The sequence below is a fragment of the Rhinolophus ferrumequinum genome, chromosome 13 (genome assembly GCF_004115265.2).
Source record: "Rhinolophus ferrumequinum isolate MPI-CBG mRhiFer1 chromosome 13, mRhiFer1_v1.p, whole genome shotgun sequence".
NCBI lineage: Eukaryota > Metazoa > Chordata > Mammalia > Chiroptera > Rhinolophidae > Rhinolophus > Rhinolophus ferrumequinum.
In genome coordinates, this window is record NC_046296.1 from 11689916 (window position 1) to 11708839 (window position 18924).

Below are 18924 nucleotides of genomic sequence, written 5' to 3' on the forward strand. Positions count from 1 at the left end.
CAAGGTTTCCAGTGGGCATTTGGGGTAGAGTGGCGAAGAGGTAAAAACGTCTCTTGCCTTCTTGTGGCTAATGAGATCACTGAAAACAAGAGACTGCTGTTCTGCTTTCATACCTAGAGCTGACCATATGTGGGGACAGAGTCCCAGAAAGCAGTTTTCACGCTCTCGGCCTCGTAGAAAGGTTCTGGTTCGGGTAGTAGATGGTTGTCAGCTGTGGCTAATTGGCTGTCAGCTGTAACCAGTTAGCCAATTAGCCACTGATATAACTACCGCGGCTGCACTGGAGAGTCGGGTGTCGAGAGTCCAGTCTGTCCGTCGGTTGGTAGGCAGGCAGAGAAGCGGACAGCAGGTTGCATGTCATGTGACTCCAGTCTCCAGTGAGCCTATAGAGCCTCCAGTGAGACTATAGTGGTATGACTCCCCTACCTACGGCTCCGTGGGTGTTCCTTTTTGGCCTAGCCATATCCTGCGTTCTTATGTGGGGAGCAGGACCAGAGACCCCGCAGGCCACCTAGAACAACACCATATAAAAATAGTTCCACCTTTGGTGGCCACCTGGTGAAAGCAGTGCTGAATCCTTTCCCTCTTTCTCCAATCCCCATTCCCTCATTAGGCTTATTTCCCTTTGTAGCTACCCTGGATTCTCCTATAACCCCCAGTCACTCACCCTAATCACCGTTCCTGCTCCTCATCCTATTGCCACACTGTTTCTGAGTCCAAGATTTCGCAGGGAGTTTAAGCGGAGCCGGAGGAAAGAGCACACTGTGCCAGTCAAGCTCACCGATATAAACTGATGTGATTGGTCGCTGAGAGTGGGGCTAAACAGGTTCGTGGTGAAATAGCAGTGGATGCTATTTATTTGAGCTGAAGCAAAGAATTTGATGAAGTGTCTCATGAAGTTTCACATATAAAATTGGTTCAAATTGTTTAGAAAAAGAACATTGTCAAACTGAGAATTGGCAAGGGCCTAAGAGGCAAGAATAAAGAGCTTCAGCCTGAAATGTGTGAGTTCACAAATACCTAGGCTTATGGCTTGTGTAAATTGGTGGAGGACGCGATGAAGGTTTTTTCTTTCTTTCTTTCTTTCTTTCTTTCTTTCTTTCTTTCTTTCTTTCTTTCTTTCTTTCTTTCTTTCTTTCTTTCTTTCTTTTTTTAGCAGTGATGTAGAGAAGAGAATGGAAATTGTATTTATTACATTCCAAGATTTCAAGGAACATAATGTGTTTCCACAAATTTCTCTCCATCTCTGACCCTTCCCTATTAAAAACATAATCATTATTTTCATGCAGACCAATACCAAAGTCATTGAAATGCATGAGGAATGTAGATACAATTAGACCAAATCCAGAATGTAAATGTAGCTGTTTCTCTCCACACCACCATATTAAGTACTTGCCTTTGCCAGATGTTCAAAATTCTGATTGTAGTATTTCACTAACACAGCTTCTAAAACTGCTTTCTCCCTCCAAATTGTCCCATAGCATGACTCTGTGTTCCTTATATCCTTTTGAGGCTTATAGATTTGGTTGTCCAACCAAATTCATTCCCACCATCTCCCTCTAGCCAGCTGCCAACACCTCGTCACTCCACTATGGCCCACTTTAAACTCAGGACAATTTCCCAAGTTCTGTGTTCACTGTCTCTGCCGGTAGGAAGTAGCACATAGGTCTACATGGATAAAGGCACAAGATTTGTCTAGAACCACAGTTCTCAAATGCTAGTGAATGTCTGAATTATATGGAGAGCTTGTTCTAATACTCTGATTCCATCCCAGAGTTTCTGATTCAGGATTTCTAGCGCGGAGACTAAGAATTTGCATTTCTACCAAATTTCCAGGTGATGCTAATCTCTGGTCTGGAGACCACATTTGCAAAACCGCTGCTCTAGAACTCCAGGCTCTGTTCTCCAACTTCTACTTTACTGTCAGAATCTGGGTCACAATTTATCCAAAGAAATCCAAAACACTAATTCAAAAAGATATATATGCATCCCCATATTCATGGCAGCATTATTCACAATGGCCGAGATACAGAAGCGACCCGAGTGTCCATCAATAGACAATTGGATAAAGAAGAAGTGGTACAAAGAGAGAGAGAGAGAGAGAGAGAGAGAGAGAGAGAGAGAGAGAGAGAGAGAGAGAGAGAGAGAGAGAGAGAGAGAGGAGAAGGAGAAAAAGAAGAAGAATGAAACATTACTAGACCATAAAATTAAAAAAAAGAATGAAATCTTACCATTTGAGACAACATAAATGGATACAGAGGGTATTGCGCTAAGTGAAATCAGTCAGACAGAGAGAGACAAATAGCATATTGTTTCACTTCTATGTGGAATATAAAAAGCAAAATAAACAAACAAAACGGAAACAAATGCATAGATTTGGAGAACAAACTGATAGTTGCCAGATAGGAGTGGGTTTGGGAATATGGGTGAAAAAGGGGAAGTGATTAAGAAGTACAAATTGGTAGTTACAAAATAATCACAAGGATGTAAAGTACAGCATAGGGAATATAGTCAACAATGTTGCAACAACTATGTATAGTGCCCGTGGGTACTAGACTAACCAGAGGGTATCACTGCATATATTATAGGAATGTCTAACCACTATACTGTACACCTGAAACTAATATAAAATAATATTGAATGTCAACTGTAACTGAAAATTTTTTTAAAAAAATTTAATTAAATAACTGCTGAATTCTAAAAATGTCAGCCCCTTGCTCTCAATTTTCAGGCAGAATTAAGAACAGACTACTTCCCGTGTAAGATCTCTAGTAAGAAATCCCAGTTTCTAGTTCCAGCCTGTCCTCCTGCGAAGCACTTGGACTCCGTCCACCATATACTATGTATTAGTTGCACCAAACTACCTTTGAATCTCCAGAGATGCCTTTTCTTCCTGCTGTCTCTGCACATGCTGATTCCTTTTGTCTGCCTGACAAACTAGCTTGTGAGCATTGGTTTACATAGACAATGTCACCTTTCCTATAAAGCATTCTCACTTTCCCTGAAAGTATTAGGCACTTCATTGTCTAGAGGTCTTGCATTTACATTTGTTAGGACACTTATTCCATTGTGCTGTAATTGCTTTCTTGCTTGTCTTTCTCTAGGAAGGGAGTATATATTCCTTGAGTGTGCTGACAAGGATGGCTTAATTGTCAATATACAATCCCACAGCATCTTGCAAAGAACCTGGCACACGTTATATTTTCTTCTTAATAAATGATTCCTCCCTTATGTCGCTTCACCCCAGGTGAGCTCTGTGAGATAGATCTTTTTTGTCTCTTCCTAATGCTTCCACAAAACAAACTTACCAATGCGTTCGTTATGTTAGCACTAGTTACAGGAGGCAGAGGTTTTTTTCATATCCTTGAAAATCCTGTTAGAAGCAGTATCTTAGCTTTACTCTGTGTAAACTTTAAAATAATGACATGCTATGCTTTATTATAAGAAGAAAAATGAACTTAACATCTGATACATATTTTATTGCTTACTTTTTATGTTTAGAGATATTGCTTACAATTAATTTCTCATGAATCTTCAAAACAATTTACAAAATGAGTGCTATTATTAGTTCCATGTTACAGATGGAGGAAAAGAGATATTAAATATGTTTTTCAATTTCACCCAGATTGTAAATGGTAGTTGTTGATTTTAGCTGTGGCAGTCTAATTTTGGTACCATGGGTTTAAGTACTGTAGAAATATGTTTACAAACAAACTCTTGCAGATTAATATTATTTCAATATTATCAAGATTCCTAAAACAATTCTCAAATTTAAAGCAGATTTCTCTTAAGAAATAATTTGTCCTAGACTTTGTATGAGAGAGATGAGTTATCCATTGTCGCCATGCAGCAGCTTAACCGTTTGTTTCTTTGTACTTGCCCCCAAAGAAAGGAGAGTCTGTAAGACGGATCCTTTCAGGCACTTTGCTAAACCTTTGTGTTTGCACCGTGTGTCTCCCTGTTTGGTTCCAATGGCTGGTCAGCCAGTGACGGGTACAACTTTCCACGTGGAAAGCAACCTACGACAGGTGCAGTAGAGTGTGGACCAACAGGAAAACCCACGGGGTTCATAGAGGTGGGCTCAGCCCCCCACTTTCCCCAGGCTAAGAAAAGCCTCTGCCTCTGTGGCTGCATTCCTTCCCAAAACCTGCAAGGGAAGAGATTCAATGATGTGCTCTCCATCTATTCATATGCATAAAGGTTTTGTCCCTTGGGGAAGTATATACATCCTGAGACTTACGGTTCTGCTGCCTGCAGGCAAGGGTGATTGGCTTGAATCAGTTTCCTATTACGGTGTATGGAATTCATAGATCTTGAGATTGACAAGCTTTATCTCCTTTGCTTCCCCACCTAACTAATAAAATATAATGTGCAGGCCCAATTAGGCACTCCAGCCCAGATCATGAGGCTGCCTGTCCCTTGGCCCCATTTATCTCTATTCATGGCTACTGTCTTTTCTTAACCCTGCGCCGCCCTCCTCGCTCCCCACAACTCTCGTCGTGCTGGACCCGACAATCCATAGTGTACATTATGGAGTTTTTCTGTAGGTCTCAAGAAATTGGAGTGGTGGCCCAGTGTGACATATCTGTGAGGCAGGTCTAAGTTGACAAGTTTTTTTTGAGTAGAATTTTCAGTTTGGTTGGAGTAACAGGAGAAGACAATTCCTCCTTTACTACAAGAACCCAAAAATAGATAAAGGAAGTTCTGTCCAACCAAAAATAGATTTTGTGTTTTAGAAGATGCTGGAAGTCGTAAACTAGACTGAATGGGTGCAATGGGGCATAGACTAGTTAGTATGAGAGGGTGCTAGAAGATAGGAGAGTCAAATGGAAAATATCCCGCTACAAAGATGATCTTCATTAGAACACAGGGCCTCACAGAGTTAATCCACAAATTGTATTTATTCACAACAAAATTAGAGATCAACCTTTCTTTATGTCCTTGTGATGATTTTACTGCATCATTGCATAGTTGTTATTTGTATTCTTCTCTTACACCAATTAACAAATAGCTTGATCCTATTTCATGCCATCAGTATTTCAAAAAAGTGGCAACATTAGCTTCTTTTATGTGATAAAAATTATCTTTTTTAGAAGGTTTCATCTTTGTTCAGTTAAGCTCATGCCTATAAATATTTGGAGAGTGACTACAATGTGTGGGAACCAGGTACTTGTGGCTGATATGTGAGTCAAAAAGACTCAGTCTCACTTTTTTTTTACACAGAACTTATGTTTATTGCAAACAAAAACAAAACAAACGAAGAGAGAGAGAGAGAGAGAGAGAGAGAGAAAGAGAGAGAGAGAGAGAGAGAGAATGGTTAGAAGCACAAGACATAAGTTTCAGAATTGAAAAGCATCTTACAATCTGTCCTAATGCTAGTGTGATTAATAAGAACAAAAAGCCATCTCACTGCTCCAGCTGGACGATATTTTTGCAGACGTGACAGGCAGATTTTGTGAAATATATAGTATGAGGGAAGAAAGCTTGGCGGGTCTTCATGCAGACCTTGGGCTCCCAGTGTTTATAACTGGCATCCCCTGCCTGGCCTAGAGAGACGTGTAGCTTCTAACACTGGGGTCCTCTGGTACTTGGAACGGGAGATAACTTTTCTTCTGACTGGGTGGGCATTTTCAGGCCTCCATATTTTTTTCCAATAGAACCAAGAGGTTGTACGTAATCTACACTGCATATTAGGTGGGCCCTAAGCATACCATTGATGAGACTGTGTAGCATAGCAGCTCTCACAGGCTTGCCCTAAGAAGGGACCGTGTGGCTGGAATGTGGTCCCCACGGCTGCATTCATAGCTCCAGGTTTGCCATTACTGGAGGCTATGGTTGGGATTTGGTTTGTGAATTGGGATATGCATACACTTGCTTCAATTTACTCTCAGCTTGAGTTGCTTTTAGACGTTTCTGCTGCGCATATCTGTTAATAGTTTTCCATATGTAATAACATTTAGTGGAGTTAATCAATGATTTCCAAGGGAGAAAATCTTGACATATATCGTTGAAGTCGACCATATTTTTCTAGTGTCTCTTCAAATAAACTAGTTTCAGAGGCTGATCATTTTCCATTTCATCTCTGCATAAAACATGTTCTCTGAGTGGCACTAGGACACTGATTGCGCTGCTCAAATCATAGCTGTGCCTCCACAGTGTATCCAGAACATGAAACGAGGTGATGTCTCCAGAAGCTGCAGCTGGCCTCACATGCAAACCAGGCTGCCTTACAGAACTGCTGCAGGCAGTTGCTGAAGCGAATGTCCCAACAGCATGTTACCACTAAAAACTGGTCAATCTGTCAATCTGTAAGTGGGCTATTTGGGTCCCAAATTTTAACTTTCAATTTTGACTAGTCCTTCTCAACTAATTCTTCTTCTGAGAGCATTCCTGGAATGTCTGCTTGATATCTAGGTTCCACTCTGATATCACCTTTGTCAGCTCATAGTGCTTTCACTGAGAGGTCATACACCAATGAGTAGAAAGAGGTATCCTCTTTATCAAGATCTGACAATACTGCCTGTCTCATTTGGAAGGGCAACACTGCATTTTCTCCTGATATGTGTTGCAGCCAGAGATGCATATTGCTGTGACAAAAAAAGCTCCCTAGCAGACAAGTTGGCCTCAGTGGTTGTTTCTTCCTCAATTTCTTTAGCAGCTTGTCGGCAAGCATAAGCATGCTGGAAATATCTTGTCATCTATAAAAGCACACTACTTTTTTTTCCCTGATTTTAAAATTTTATTATAATATTATTCAAACACATAAACCTAAAACTAGAAATAAGTTATTTACACTTGCAGGCCTTAGTCAACAAACACATGAATCAAATAAAAACACAGTATAAGTTAATAGTATTCCTTTAACATGACAGTGTTTGCTGACACTAAATCACTGATGTTGAATTTAATACCAAAACGATGAGCCTTCAGATAGAACTCAACAAGACTGCAACTGGTAACATGAAGCAAAAATAGTACGCTTAAAAGGTATGGGTTGCTGGAGGAGATCTCAAAGCAAACGTAATCTCTGACCCAGTACATGTTGACTGCCATGTCCCATCTCAGTCTTACTCTTAAGGAGCCTAAAATCCAAGAAAGAGGACATTAGAGGATTTAATGTACTTGAACAGTTTCAAACCCAGACAACTGCCAGAGCCCACCATCTAAATCACTACTCTACTCCCTTTAGTAAGTGGGAACAATCCTTAAGAAGGACATTGACATGGTTAGAGATGCTTATTAAGAAGATTACATCAGGCAGCAGTGTTGAGGACAATGTATACTAGGTCATATCTGCACAAGGTCTGACCTGGAAAGAGGAGGTGTAGAGCAGTTCAAACGCTCAGACTTTTCTTGATTCAAATCCTAATCTACTTTCTTGCTCTGTGATTTTGAACAATTTGTTTAACTATTCTGAGCCTCATTTTCCTTACTGATAAAATGGGGAAGATACCAGTGTTACTGTGATCATTCATTGAGATAAGACATGTGAATTACTTAACAAGGTGCCTGACACTTAACAAGTATTCAACAGCTGTTATTTATTAACCTGAATGCATTATTATAATTTCTATTACTTAGTGTAGGGACAAAGAGAGACACATATATGAGGAATAGTATAGGAAAATAAAAAATACAACTTGCTGGCATGTGGAGAGACGAGCAAGAAGGAGATGTTAAGGTGACTCTAAATTATTAATTCAGGGTGAAGGGACAAAGAGCATCATGAGTAGACATGAGAACCACAATGATTCCTGCTCTTCAAACCATCTCCTGGCAACAGAACTAACAATAAATGCAAAGAAAATTATTTGGATTCAGCTATTCCTCATTCCTTTTAGGGAATACTAGCTCGTGTAATTTAGGAACAGAGAGTGACAATAGGCCAGCAAAATTATGTTTATAAGTGACTAAGTTTTGGAGTCAAAGTCATGGCCACCAAAGAAGTTAAAAAAAAAATTATTTTTTTGAAAAATAAAGTATATCCATAATGTTTCAGTTTTGTCCCTTCTTGTTGTCCACTTCTAACATATTATATTACTAGACTTTGCAACTTTAGTCTCACAATGTTCCTCCCCAAACATGTTATATTGATTAATATATCTTGAAAAATTGAAGATTATAGACTCTTCAGCATAACTTATGTTGAGTAAATGGTAATTTAGACAATGTTTAAAAAAATAAGAAAGTATAACAATGGCAAAATTCTTTATAGTCTTGAGAATTAAAAAAAAAAAAAAAAGGATGAAATCAGTGTTTCATCTAAATAAAAATCGAGTGATTCTTAGCCATTGAGTAGTTTGAACTTCCCTGGGCCAAAGGAAGGGAAGCAGTGTTGGCCAGCAGAAATTTTCTTCTTTTCAGTTGATACACCTAGTGAATAGACAGGAAGGCTAACAAAGCTTAAGTTTTTTTTCCATATGAAATTACATGAAGTTGATTGTAAATGTTATGAATTAACAGATCAATTAAAGCTATAGTTACTCTCCTTACATGGAGCAAAAATATGCTTTATAATAATAGACTGGTGAAGAAAATGGCTTTGTAAAGTAGCACAATGAGAACATTAATTCTTTCCTTGGCTTGGATCCATCTTGCTCCTGTCTAATGAGTACACGGGCACCTGCAGAATATTCCTCTCCAGAAACCAGGGATGATTATTAGCCCACAGTGGGATAGTATTTGATTAGAAAAGCCTACTGGGCAGCTGCACTTTATGAAATGTCTCCAAGAGGTCACTCCTGAATATCCCATGATGAGGCGAAATCTTACCACCTGATCATTTATGCCTGTGTGTCTTAGAAATTCAGATCCTTTTTTCTGTTTCCTCCCATTCCATATCCCAGTGCTGTGGAGAAGCTCTCCTCTACACCTAAGTTCTTTCCCATGTATTTGGTTCTAGTTAACAAAATTGTGCTGTGTTTTCTAAGGGTTTTCCTGAATTGGACCTTGATTTTTCCATCAACTTTTGACATTCCAAAAGGTATATTTTGAGTATTTAAAAGCTACTTTACTCAACCCCTATTCTTCAAATTCACATTAGTTCCCCCTTCTGTTCAATTTGGTCCCTTATTGCTTTCAAGATGACCTTCTGAGTTCCATTAAGCAAAAGTATATTGTCAATATTTAACACTAGAAAATAGAATTAGGTAAGGGAGACTCAAAATTATTCACATATATGAAATTTTCTATACCACTGCTTGATACTAGATTTTTTTGGTAACAAAATCACATTACATGGTAAGTCACCATAAAGCCAAAGGAAACAAATGATTATATATAAAGCTTTCCAGAAACGACAATATTTGAGAATGAATAACAGACCTTAAATTTAGCTATAATAAGAGTTCGACATGAATCAAGCCTTTCTACTTAAGAGATTTTGATTAAGTACGGTATATACTGATTGCTGAAGAACCCATGAAATTTAGAGATTAAACAGGGAACTCCGGCCCAGATATTATTTTTGGGTTCTTGGGATTTATATGTTAGACATGAAGAACAGATTTTCTCTGTGAGAATGAGGTGTGAGTGTGTGTGTGTGTGTGTGTGTGTGTGCGCGCGCGCACATGTTTTAGGGAAGGAGCGTGCACACATGCACTCACAAAGATGAATACAATTTTACTATGGATCAATCCATTAAATTAGAACTGTACTTCTATTATTAGCATTAACTAAGCTTTACTTCTGGGCATTTGAGCTTCTCTAATAGTTTTAATCACAGTAGACAATGCCAGTAAGTTCAACATTACATTATCTTAATTTCATGTGAAATTCCCATCTTAGTTAAAATGCAAATATTTTTAAAGAACTTTATTTATATATTTAATTCCAGATTATTTTATGAGTATAGAATTTACAGAGAGTGGGAAAAGGGAAAATAGAGCTAGAGCACTTAATATGTTAATATTTTGAAGTAGGATGGAGAGAGGTACAGAAAATTGGAGATCATGACATACAAGTTTTTAAATAAAACCTAATTCCTCCTACCTCTTGACCTTTCCAACATAAGAGCTGCTTTTTGAAAAATAAAATTACCAAATATTTGGCTTCATTTATTTTCCAGTCACCATTTTCTTTTTCTCTTTTCCAGGGTCAGTTAGACTTTTATAACAGACTCCCTATCTTTTGAGTCAGTCTATTTTATTGTTGAACAATTTCTGCTTTAAAATATTATTTCTTAAATGAAGCTAAAATTTGGCTCTCTGCTTCTTGTCCTTTCTTCTGAGGCAATTCAGAACAAATTCTGAGTTTTTCAAATAATTGATGGAACTTTCATGTTTCCCTGTAGATCTTACCATCTAGATATTTATCATTAATATTTTCCTGGGTTTAATATTACACTAAAATCCAGATTGATAGGCTTTTTACCAATATTGCTGAAATCAACCTATTGTTTTGACATCATGTGCATAAGACCCTATTGGTTCTTGAGATGAATGTTTTCCTCTTCAGAACTTCTGCCTTGGAGGAAGTCTCACAGGCTGAAAAAACTTTTAAAATTTTGGTACAGCCTTATATGCCATGGAATCATCAAGGGAAGTGTTAAATTCAGTTTTTCAAAGATTTTGGAAATTGTTGAATTGGAAAACTAATATACGATTAGAAAGTCCAAAGGGATAAATTTGGTTATTGACCACTGGAAAGAAAATTTCAAGGATAAAACTTAAAACCCTTTAACTCTTTTTCTGTCTTCTAAAAATAATTTACTCAGTTATAATCTATGAGGAAATTATTTATTTAAAAATAAGATGACTTTGGCTTACATTATTACTTCATATATCATCTCATGATTTTACAAATTTATTTTTATATTACAGATTAATTTTCAGCTGTGTTTATTTTATAAAAATTATTTTATGAATTTTATTTTGTAGATTATTCATAGCATAGTTAATAAAGAGTTAGAAACTATAACAATCACTAGACAAATAGAAAAATAATACAATAGATTATACAATGGATGAACAAATAACAAATCAAGCAATCAACCATCAAAGCAAACAAATCCAGTCTGTTCACCCCTTTAAAATAGTATCTTAAGCCTATGCTCTCAGTATTTAGAGTATTTAAGTATTCCTGGATCCAGAATACAGAGCATATTTTTACAACTTTTTTGCCAAACTAATTTTGAAAATATCATCTACAATTTTGTTAAAAATGTCTGCATAGAGACACATACAAGTTAGTATTTCTTTTTTAAAAAATGACAAACATAATTACAGACTACTGACAGAATAGAGGAAGAGATTTGCAATGTGTAAATCCAACAAAAAATTAATATTAGAATTTACAATAAACTCCTAAAATAAACAACAAAGAAAGACAAAACATCCAACAAAAGAGATGAAGAGTATGAATAGGAAATTCACAGAAGGGAAAATAAACAGCCCTTACAGTATTAGTCACCTTAATTAAAAAGTAATCCCAGAGTAAAAGGTATACATATTGGGAAAGAAGACATAAAACTGTCTTTGTTCACAGATGACATGATTGTCTATATAAAACAAATCTAAAAAAATTGCAAAAGACCTCCCAGAATTAATTAGCAATTATAGAAAAATGCAGAATATGATATTAATATATAAAACTTAATTGTATTCCTATATACCAATAATGAACAAGTGGAATTTGAAATTAAAAATACAATGCTATTCACATTAGTACTCCCACCAAAATGAAATATTTAGGTATAACTCTAACAAAATGTGTACAAAATCTATTTGAGGAAAACTACAAAATTCTGATGAACAAAATCAAAGAAGAAATAAGTAAATGGAGAGAGATTCCATATGCATGGATATAGGGAAACTCAATATGATCAAGAAGTCAGTTTGTCTCAGTTTGATCTATAGATTCAATCAAATCACAGTCAATAGCCAAGCAAATTATTTGTGGATATTGGCAACTGCTTTTAAATTTTAAATGAAGAGGCAAAAGACCCAGAGTATACAGCACAATATTGAAGGACAGGAGCGAAGTTGGAGGATTGATGCCACACAACTTTAAGACTTGCTATAAAGGTACAATAATCAAAACAGTCTAGTATTGGGGAATAAATGGACAAATAGAGCAATGGAACAGAATAGAGATCCTAGAAATATATCCCCATCAATATAGTTGATTGATCTTTGACAAAGGAATAAAATATAATGGAACAAAGATAGTCTTTTGAACAAATGGAGCTGGATAAACTCATGCAAAAACAAAAACAAAATTGGGGGGGGGGATCAAGATGCAGATCTTATACCCTTCCCCAAAATTAACTCAAAATGAATCATACACCAAAGTGTAAAATTCAGCTTTATTCATAATTGTCAAAATTTGGAAGCAACAATCATATCCTTCAGTAGCTGACGAATAAATGAACTGTGGTACATTCAGACAATGGAATATTATTCAGCACTAAAAATAAATGAGGAATCAAGCCTTGGGAAGACATGGATGAAACTTATATGCATACTACCAATTGAAAGGAGCCAATCTGAAAAGGCTACATACTGTATGATTCCAACTATATGACATTCTGGAAAATGCAAAACTATGGAGACAGTGAAAGGATCAGTGGTTTCCAGGGGTGGGGGAGGGGAAGGAAAGATGAATTGGCAGAAGACAGAGGATGTTTAGGGCAGTGAAAATGCTCTGTATGATACTATAATCATGGCTATATGCCATTATACATTTGTCCAAAGCCAAAAATAAATCATAATGTAAACTATGGACTTCAGCTGATATGATGCATAGGTGTAGTTTCATCCATGGTAACAAATGCACCACTCTGGTGATGGACCTTGATAATGCGGGAGGCTGTGCATGTCTGAGGAGAGGGAGTACTTTGGAAATTTCTGTACGTTTGCCTCAATTTTATCGTAAACTAAAAACTACTCTAAAAAATAGTCTTAAAAAAAATAGTCCTGGGCATGAGAAATATAAAATGTTCAACTTCATTTATCATTAGATAAATGTGAGTTAAAGTGATCATGAGATACTACTATATACCCACTAGAGACAAACAGACCACTTAATAAAACCAATTGCTGCCAAGAATTTGGAGCAAGGGGAATACTTGTGTACTGCTGATCATAGTAATATCTGGTGACATTTTGTGATATGAGGATGATGTATACCCCATGAGAGAGCAGTTCCAATCTTGGATGTGTTTCCAGAAGAAATGTTCATATAATTCACAAGGAAAGAATAGTGGATGTAATATTGCAAGGAATTGGAAGCAATCTAGATGCCTGTCACCTGTGGAATAGAAAATAGGATTCATGAATACTTGGAATGGAATTTTGTAGAGCAATAAAAAAGAAACAAGGCTGACAGACACAGGACAGCATGGCTACATCTTCTAAAAGGTACTGAAGAACCAAAGTAAGAAGAAGACGAGATGTATAGAACAATGTTCTTCTACATAAACTAAGCAAACAAAAATGAACAACAAAACAACATTGAAATGACATTGGTTCTCCCTCCAAGGTCTCTTCTGCCTACTGGGACACATCATCTCCCCTTTATTGCTATCTGGTTTTCCTTTCTAACTCAATGGAGGAAGGGAGAATGTTATCTCTGGTAATATAACAGAACTGGATAGAAATTTTAATAAAATAAGACAATGAAGTTATACAAAAAGAAGTGATCAATGTTATCTGAAAGACCAGAGTTGATTAATTGATTGTTTTTAACAATGGGCACGGAGCTCTATGGAAGTTCTCCCCTTGCCTGCAGAGTAAAGACAGCAATACAGAGGAGAGATAACTGGAAAAGGTTAGGAGATGAAGAGATTCCACACCACTGTCTGAAAAGAAATTTAGGGAAATAAGACATATTTTTGACCTGTTGTGGTTGGTTAAGAACTAAATTGTTTTCTTTTCCGTAATGGTCTATCCCAACATTCCCTTGTAGAATTTTTTTTTTAAAGTTATAAAAGAATTAAAACTTAAAACATTTTGCTAACTTGTAGATGCTTATCTGCAGAATCATTCTGGGAGGGATGAGTCAGGAAGAGGAAGTTACAGAAATAGATGCAGCAGTTATAAGGCTGCGGTGGGTAGAGATGAATGCAAATCATCCGACTTCAAACCCAGAGCTGTTTCTAATATATTTCAGCTGTGTTTCTAAAAGTGATAATATATTCCAAAGCACTTTGTAAACTGTAAAATACCAAACAAATGGACAGAATTAGTTTGTTGATACACTAGCTATCCAAAAATTATTCTTCAGCTCCAAATACTGCATTATGCATTCAGTTTGGTCACTTAGTGGGTGATACATCAAATTGCAATTTATAGTTGAGTGTGTCATAAGGAAACACAAAAACAGTGGCGAACTGGACAAATGTTTTGCAAAACATGTAGCCTCACTTAGTTATATTTAATGAAATTTTACCATGCTTATATGATAGATATCCCCTAACAGAAAACACTTAGGGACATAGATTTATAGATCAACTACCCCTGATCCCACTTGTTGAAGGCAACTTTTATCCTTCAGGGCCAGGAGTCAGAACTAACCAAACTTTGAAAATATTCATCAGACTCCTCACCTATCACAAACCCCCTTATACCCAGGCTGAAAAGACTGCACAATTGAGTTTATGTTTAATTACAGTAATTCTATTAGCCAAAATATTTAGCATATTTATACTCAATTTCCTCCATATAATATTTTAACTTAATATTTAAAGTTAAGTCATCTTAGTTACAATGAGTCCTATTGTAAGCAAACTTAAAAACTTTTAAAGATGTAAATTAAAGCTTCAACAAACAACAATTAAATGAATAAACATGGTTCCGGTGAGAGAGTTTAGGGAGAAAGCAGAAACCTGTTCTGTCTACATCACAAACCCTGCCAGGTATTTACAAAAGCACCTGATCCAAGAAGGTACTCAAAGAACAGTTGTACAAGGAAAATGAGGGAAGGAAAGAAGGGGAGGAAGAGAGGGAGATAAAAACAGATGCAGTCCTGAAATACAAGTATAGCCATCGTACTACTGTACTTTTATTAAGTTTGAGTAGCTTATCTATGTCACACATATTATATTTTCTCCCATTCAATCCTTACACTAACAAACAAATAGTGATTATTTTTATGTTCTTCATACTAAAGATGAGGAAATTCACCCCCATAGTCATACATCCAGCAAGAGGCAGAGTCAGGAGTTACCAGAGTGCTGTTTAACCACAAAGCCCTTTTAAAAAAAAGTTGTTTTACATCCCTGAGACTATTATAATTGGCAATTGGTACTTCTTAATCCTTTTCCCTTTCTTCACCTTTCCTCTCCCACCTCCATCCCTTTTGGTAACTATCAATTTGTTCTCCATATATATGACTTTGGTTCTGTTTTGTTTGTTCATTTATTTTGCTTTTTAGAGTCCACATATAAATGAAATCACTGTAAGGGACATAGAGCTGTGCTAAAAATGGTACTCATCCATGTATGTGTTTGTTAAGTGTAGATTCTGTATAATTTACGTACAGCCGTTAATTAGCCAGTTAACTCAGTCAATATATGTAACAAGTAAAGGTAAAATTATGGCCCCATAATCTTTTTCTAGCAGAAACCTCTCCTGAAATTATTTAGACATATATGCCTACACTTTAGGTATAATTTCTGTCAGCTAGCAAGGAAAATGATAAAAACGACCTTTTGCTTATGTAAATGAGCAGTGCTCACGTACAGTAATGGCTTGTGTCCTCCGAGGAGAATTCGTGCAGGCCACGGAGCAACTTTGGAGTCCACTGCGTCACGTTTTCCTCCTTTGTGTTCATATCACACACCGGGGCTTATTTCTATCACAGCCCTAAGTATTCAGTATTATCATACAAAAACAGTCACTAAAGGACAAGGCAGCCAAAGGAATGGTCCACATTATGAATTGTTACACAATTTCAGGAGCACTAGAGATCTGTGTAAATGTGGTGTCTGGGAAACTTTACTGAGGAACCACTTAAACTAAGTACAGGTATCCCCCACTTTTTGAGAGTTCGCCACTTCACTTTTATAGAAGACTTACATTAGTACTTGTTTTCGCTAACCGAAAGAAACTTTCAATTTTACAAAAAAAGAGCAAGCAAAAAGTGTGTTCGGCATTTACTTTGTAGTAAGCCATCCCTGGAGGTAGTGTTCAATTCAAACCGCCAGAGTGGCGCCGCCAAGCTCCTTACCCGGACACTACTCTCAGCATCAAGAGTTTTGAACTGTGTCTATGCGCATCTGTGCTTTATCGCGCCTTATTTTGTAAATCCGTTAGCAAGGTGTAAATCCTTAGTAGTTAGTAGTTAGTAAGGTACCAGAAAAGTGTTAGTAGTTAGTAGTTAGTAAGGTACTAGAAAGGTACCAGTTAGTAGTCAGTAAGGTACCAGAAAAGTACTTAGTAGTTAGTAAGGTACCAGAAAAGTGTTACACTTAGCATAAAACTGGACACAATTAAGTATATTTGGTAGGTTACTTTGGGGGGTCTGGATATGCTCAATTTTTTTTTCCATGTAAATGGTAATTGCTTCTTTGCTTTACACCATTTCGGCTCACAAGAGGTTTCAAAGGAACACTTTCAGATGGATGGGACACCTGTATTGAAGAACATGTAGGGAAGGAAGCAAGATACACACTTCACACTGCATTACAACACTATTAAATAAAGGCACATTGGTGGGGGGAAAAACATTCAAAAACTCTCATTGCCAAGGTAGGGTCTTTTCTTGATGAACATCACCAAAGCGTTTTGTTTTTGTTTTTTTTTAAATCTCTCTCTCTTTTGTAAACCTCTCATATTAGAGAGAAGATCAATGAAGAGGTGAAGACAAAGCAATACACCTGATGTCTCATGTGGGCACCCGTGTTGCTAGAGCAACTGCTTCATAAGGAGGGAAGAGAATTTTAGTTACCTGCAAATGATTGAATCCTATCTATCTCATAAAAATGCATTAGCTCAAGCTGTTCTAGCCATCAGTGCCTACAGTCCTGCGAATGTCTCCACAATTGTTTTGTGGATTTAACTTTCTCTAACAAAGCACAATTGATTTTACACTAGCAACCAACAATTTGGTTCTCTTAATGTACCCATATTGGTAGTGAATTTTTATAGGAACACCTTTCATTTTCTTCACTAGATACATATATTTATATGAGGGCATGAATATTCCATACAAATCCACTTTTCCAACACCTGTTGAAATTGAGAGAAGGAGTGTGCTTTTAAAAACAATTTTATCACCCTGGACATTCACATATCTAACCATGGTGATTAAACCCCCATTCAGTACTTTCCCCAAAGGTCTGTAAATGCCGGAATAAGTTCCATAAACTGAAATACATTGCTGTAAGGTTAAGAGAATATCATTGCTAATGATGCCCCTTAGTGCACTTATAATTTTCTGCTAAGAGTTATTGGCTGAGGGACATTCCCAAGCCATATGGATATAGATTCTCCAGTACTAATGGAAATTCCAGTGTGAGCACTGGCATTGTCATATTTTACTATGAGCTGCATGGGGAGAACAGAATGTCCTCAGTTTGCCTTTTTTTTTGTTTAATCATCTTCAGAGAGGACCCATGTGGCATGAAAAATGAACTTCCTTCAAAGCCAACATTTCTTGGGAATGGTTCTGCACTCTGCTTAGGTTTATCTTCCATTTAGCCTGGATCATTAGGTCTTTTAAGTTGCCATCATTCAAGACAATTTTACAACTTGGTGCCAGGTGGTTGCTCCCAGAAAATTCTTGGTCCCACTTTACACCTTAACATGCAAATCTCTATCATCAGGATCTCCAAGCAATAAGAAGAATCAGCTAGTAAATCTGGAAAAGGAAGAGACTTGTATCCAGGGGCTTTTATCACAGACCAACGCACCTGTACTCTGATGGACAGGTTTGAGTATTGCAAAAACAACCGGTTCTGATTCCTGTTCAAGAATCCCACGAAATGAATCGTACTATGCACTGATGCTCAAATCCTGCATCCTCCATGAAACTGCCCATGGGAATACCCATCATACAGCACAACTATTCTGGTCTGAACATCTCCTAGATCTTAATTCACTACCATCCTGTCAGGTATTACATCAAAACCTTATCACCTACTCCTTTTGTTGTGGATAATTGACAATTTCTTTAGAAAGTGATTCTTCGATTTTTTTTTTGAGCATGCCCAACACTAAAATTTAGTTCTAAATAAAAGTTTAAGAATATAAGCATTTTGCAGTCTGTTTATCAACTAGTAAATAAAAAAAATATATTTACATACGTGTATGTACCCCATATAATAACCAGAAATATTAGGTGAATTTTCAAGTATGTAGGGCTAGAATACGGCAAAGAGGGGACTTGAAACCAGGTAAATCATTTATAACTGTAGAGGGAGACCCTCATTAGCTATATTATGAATTTTGGGGAATCTTGTAGAACTCTAAACTAAAAATTTGAAGATATTTTTGACATTTGTATACTATTTACTCTCTCTCTCTCTCTCTCTCTCTCTCTCTCTCTCAACTCAACTCAACTGGTATAACTGGCTTACAGGCCTTGCAAATGTCAATCTCTCTCCCAGTATGTCTTCTCCACCATCTCCCATTTGATAATTTAATTATTCCAGAAGCCTCATTAAGCATGTATTTTTAAATTATGGACCATGATGCAGGTCTAAGATGGTGGATTAGGTAAATGCTATACCTACTGCATCTCAGGACCACAGCAAAATTACAATAAATTATAGAACACAAAGGGAGGCAGGCTCCCAAGTTCATTTAATGAGACCACCATTACCCTGATTCCAAAACCAGACAAAGACATGACAAAAAAGAAAAGAAAAGAAAAGAAAACTATAGGCCAATATCCCTAATGAACATTGGTGCAAAAATCCTTAACAAACTATTAGCAAACCAAATTCAGCAGTACATTAAAAAGATCACACACCACAATCAAGTG

General features: G+C 36.9%; 1 pseudogene; it reads right to left on the reverse strand.

The window, feature by feature from the left end:
- Window positions 1–5317: 5317 nt before the first annotated feature.
- On the reverse strand, window positions 5318–7053 carry LOC117033335 (metastasis-associated protein MTA3-like; annotated as a pseudogene).
- Window positions 7054–18924: the final 11871 nt, after the last annotated feature.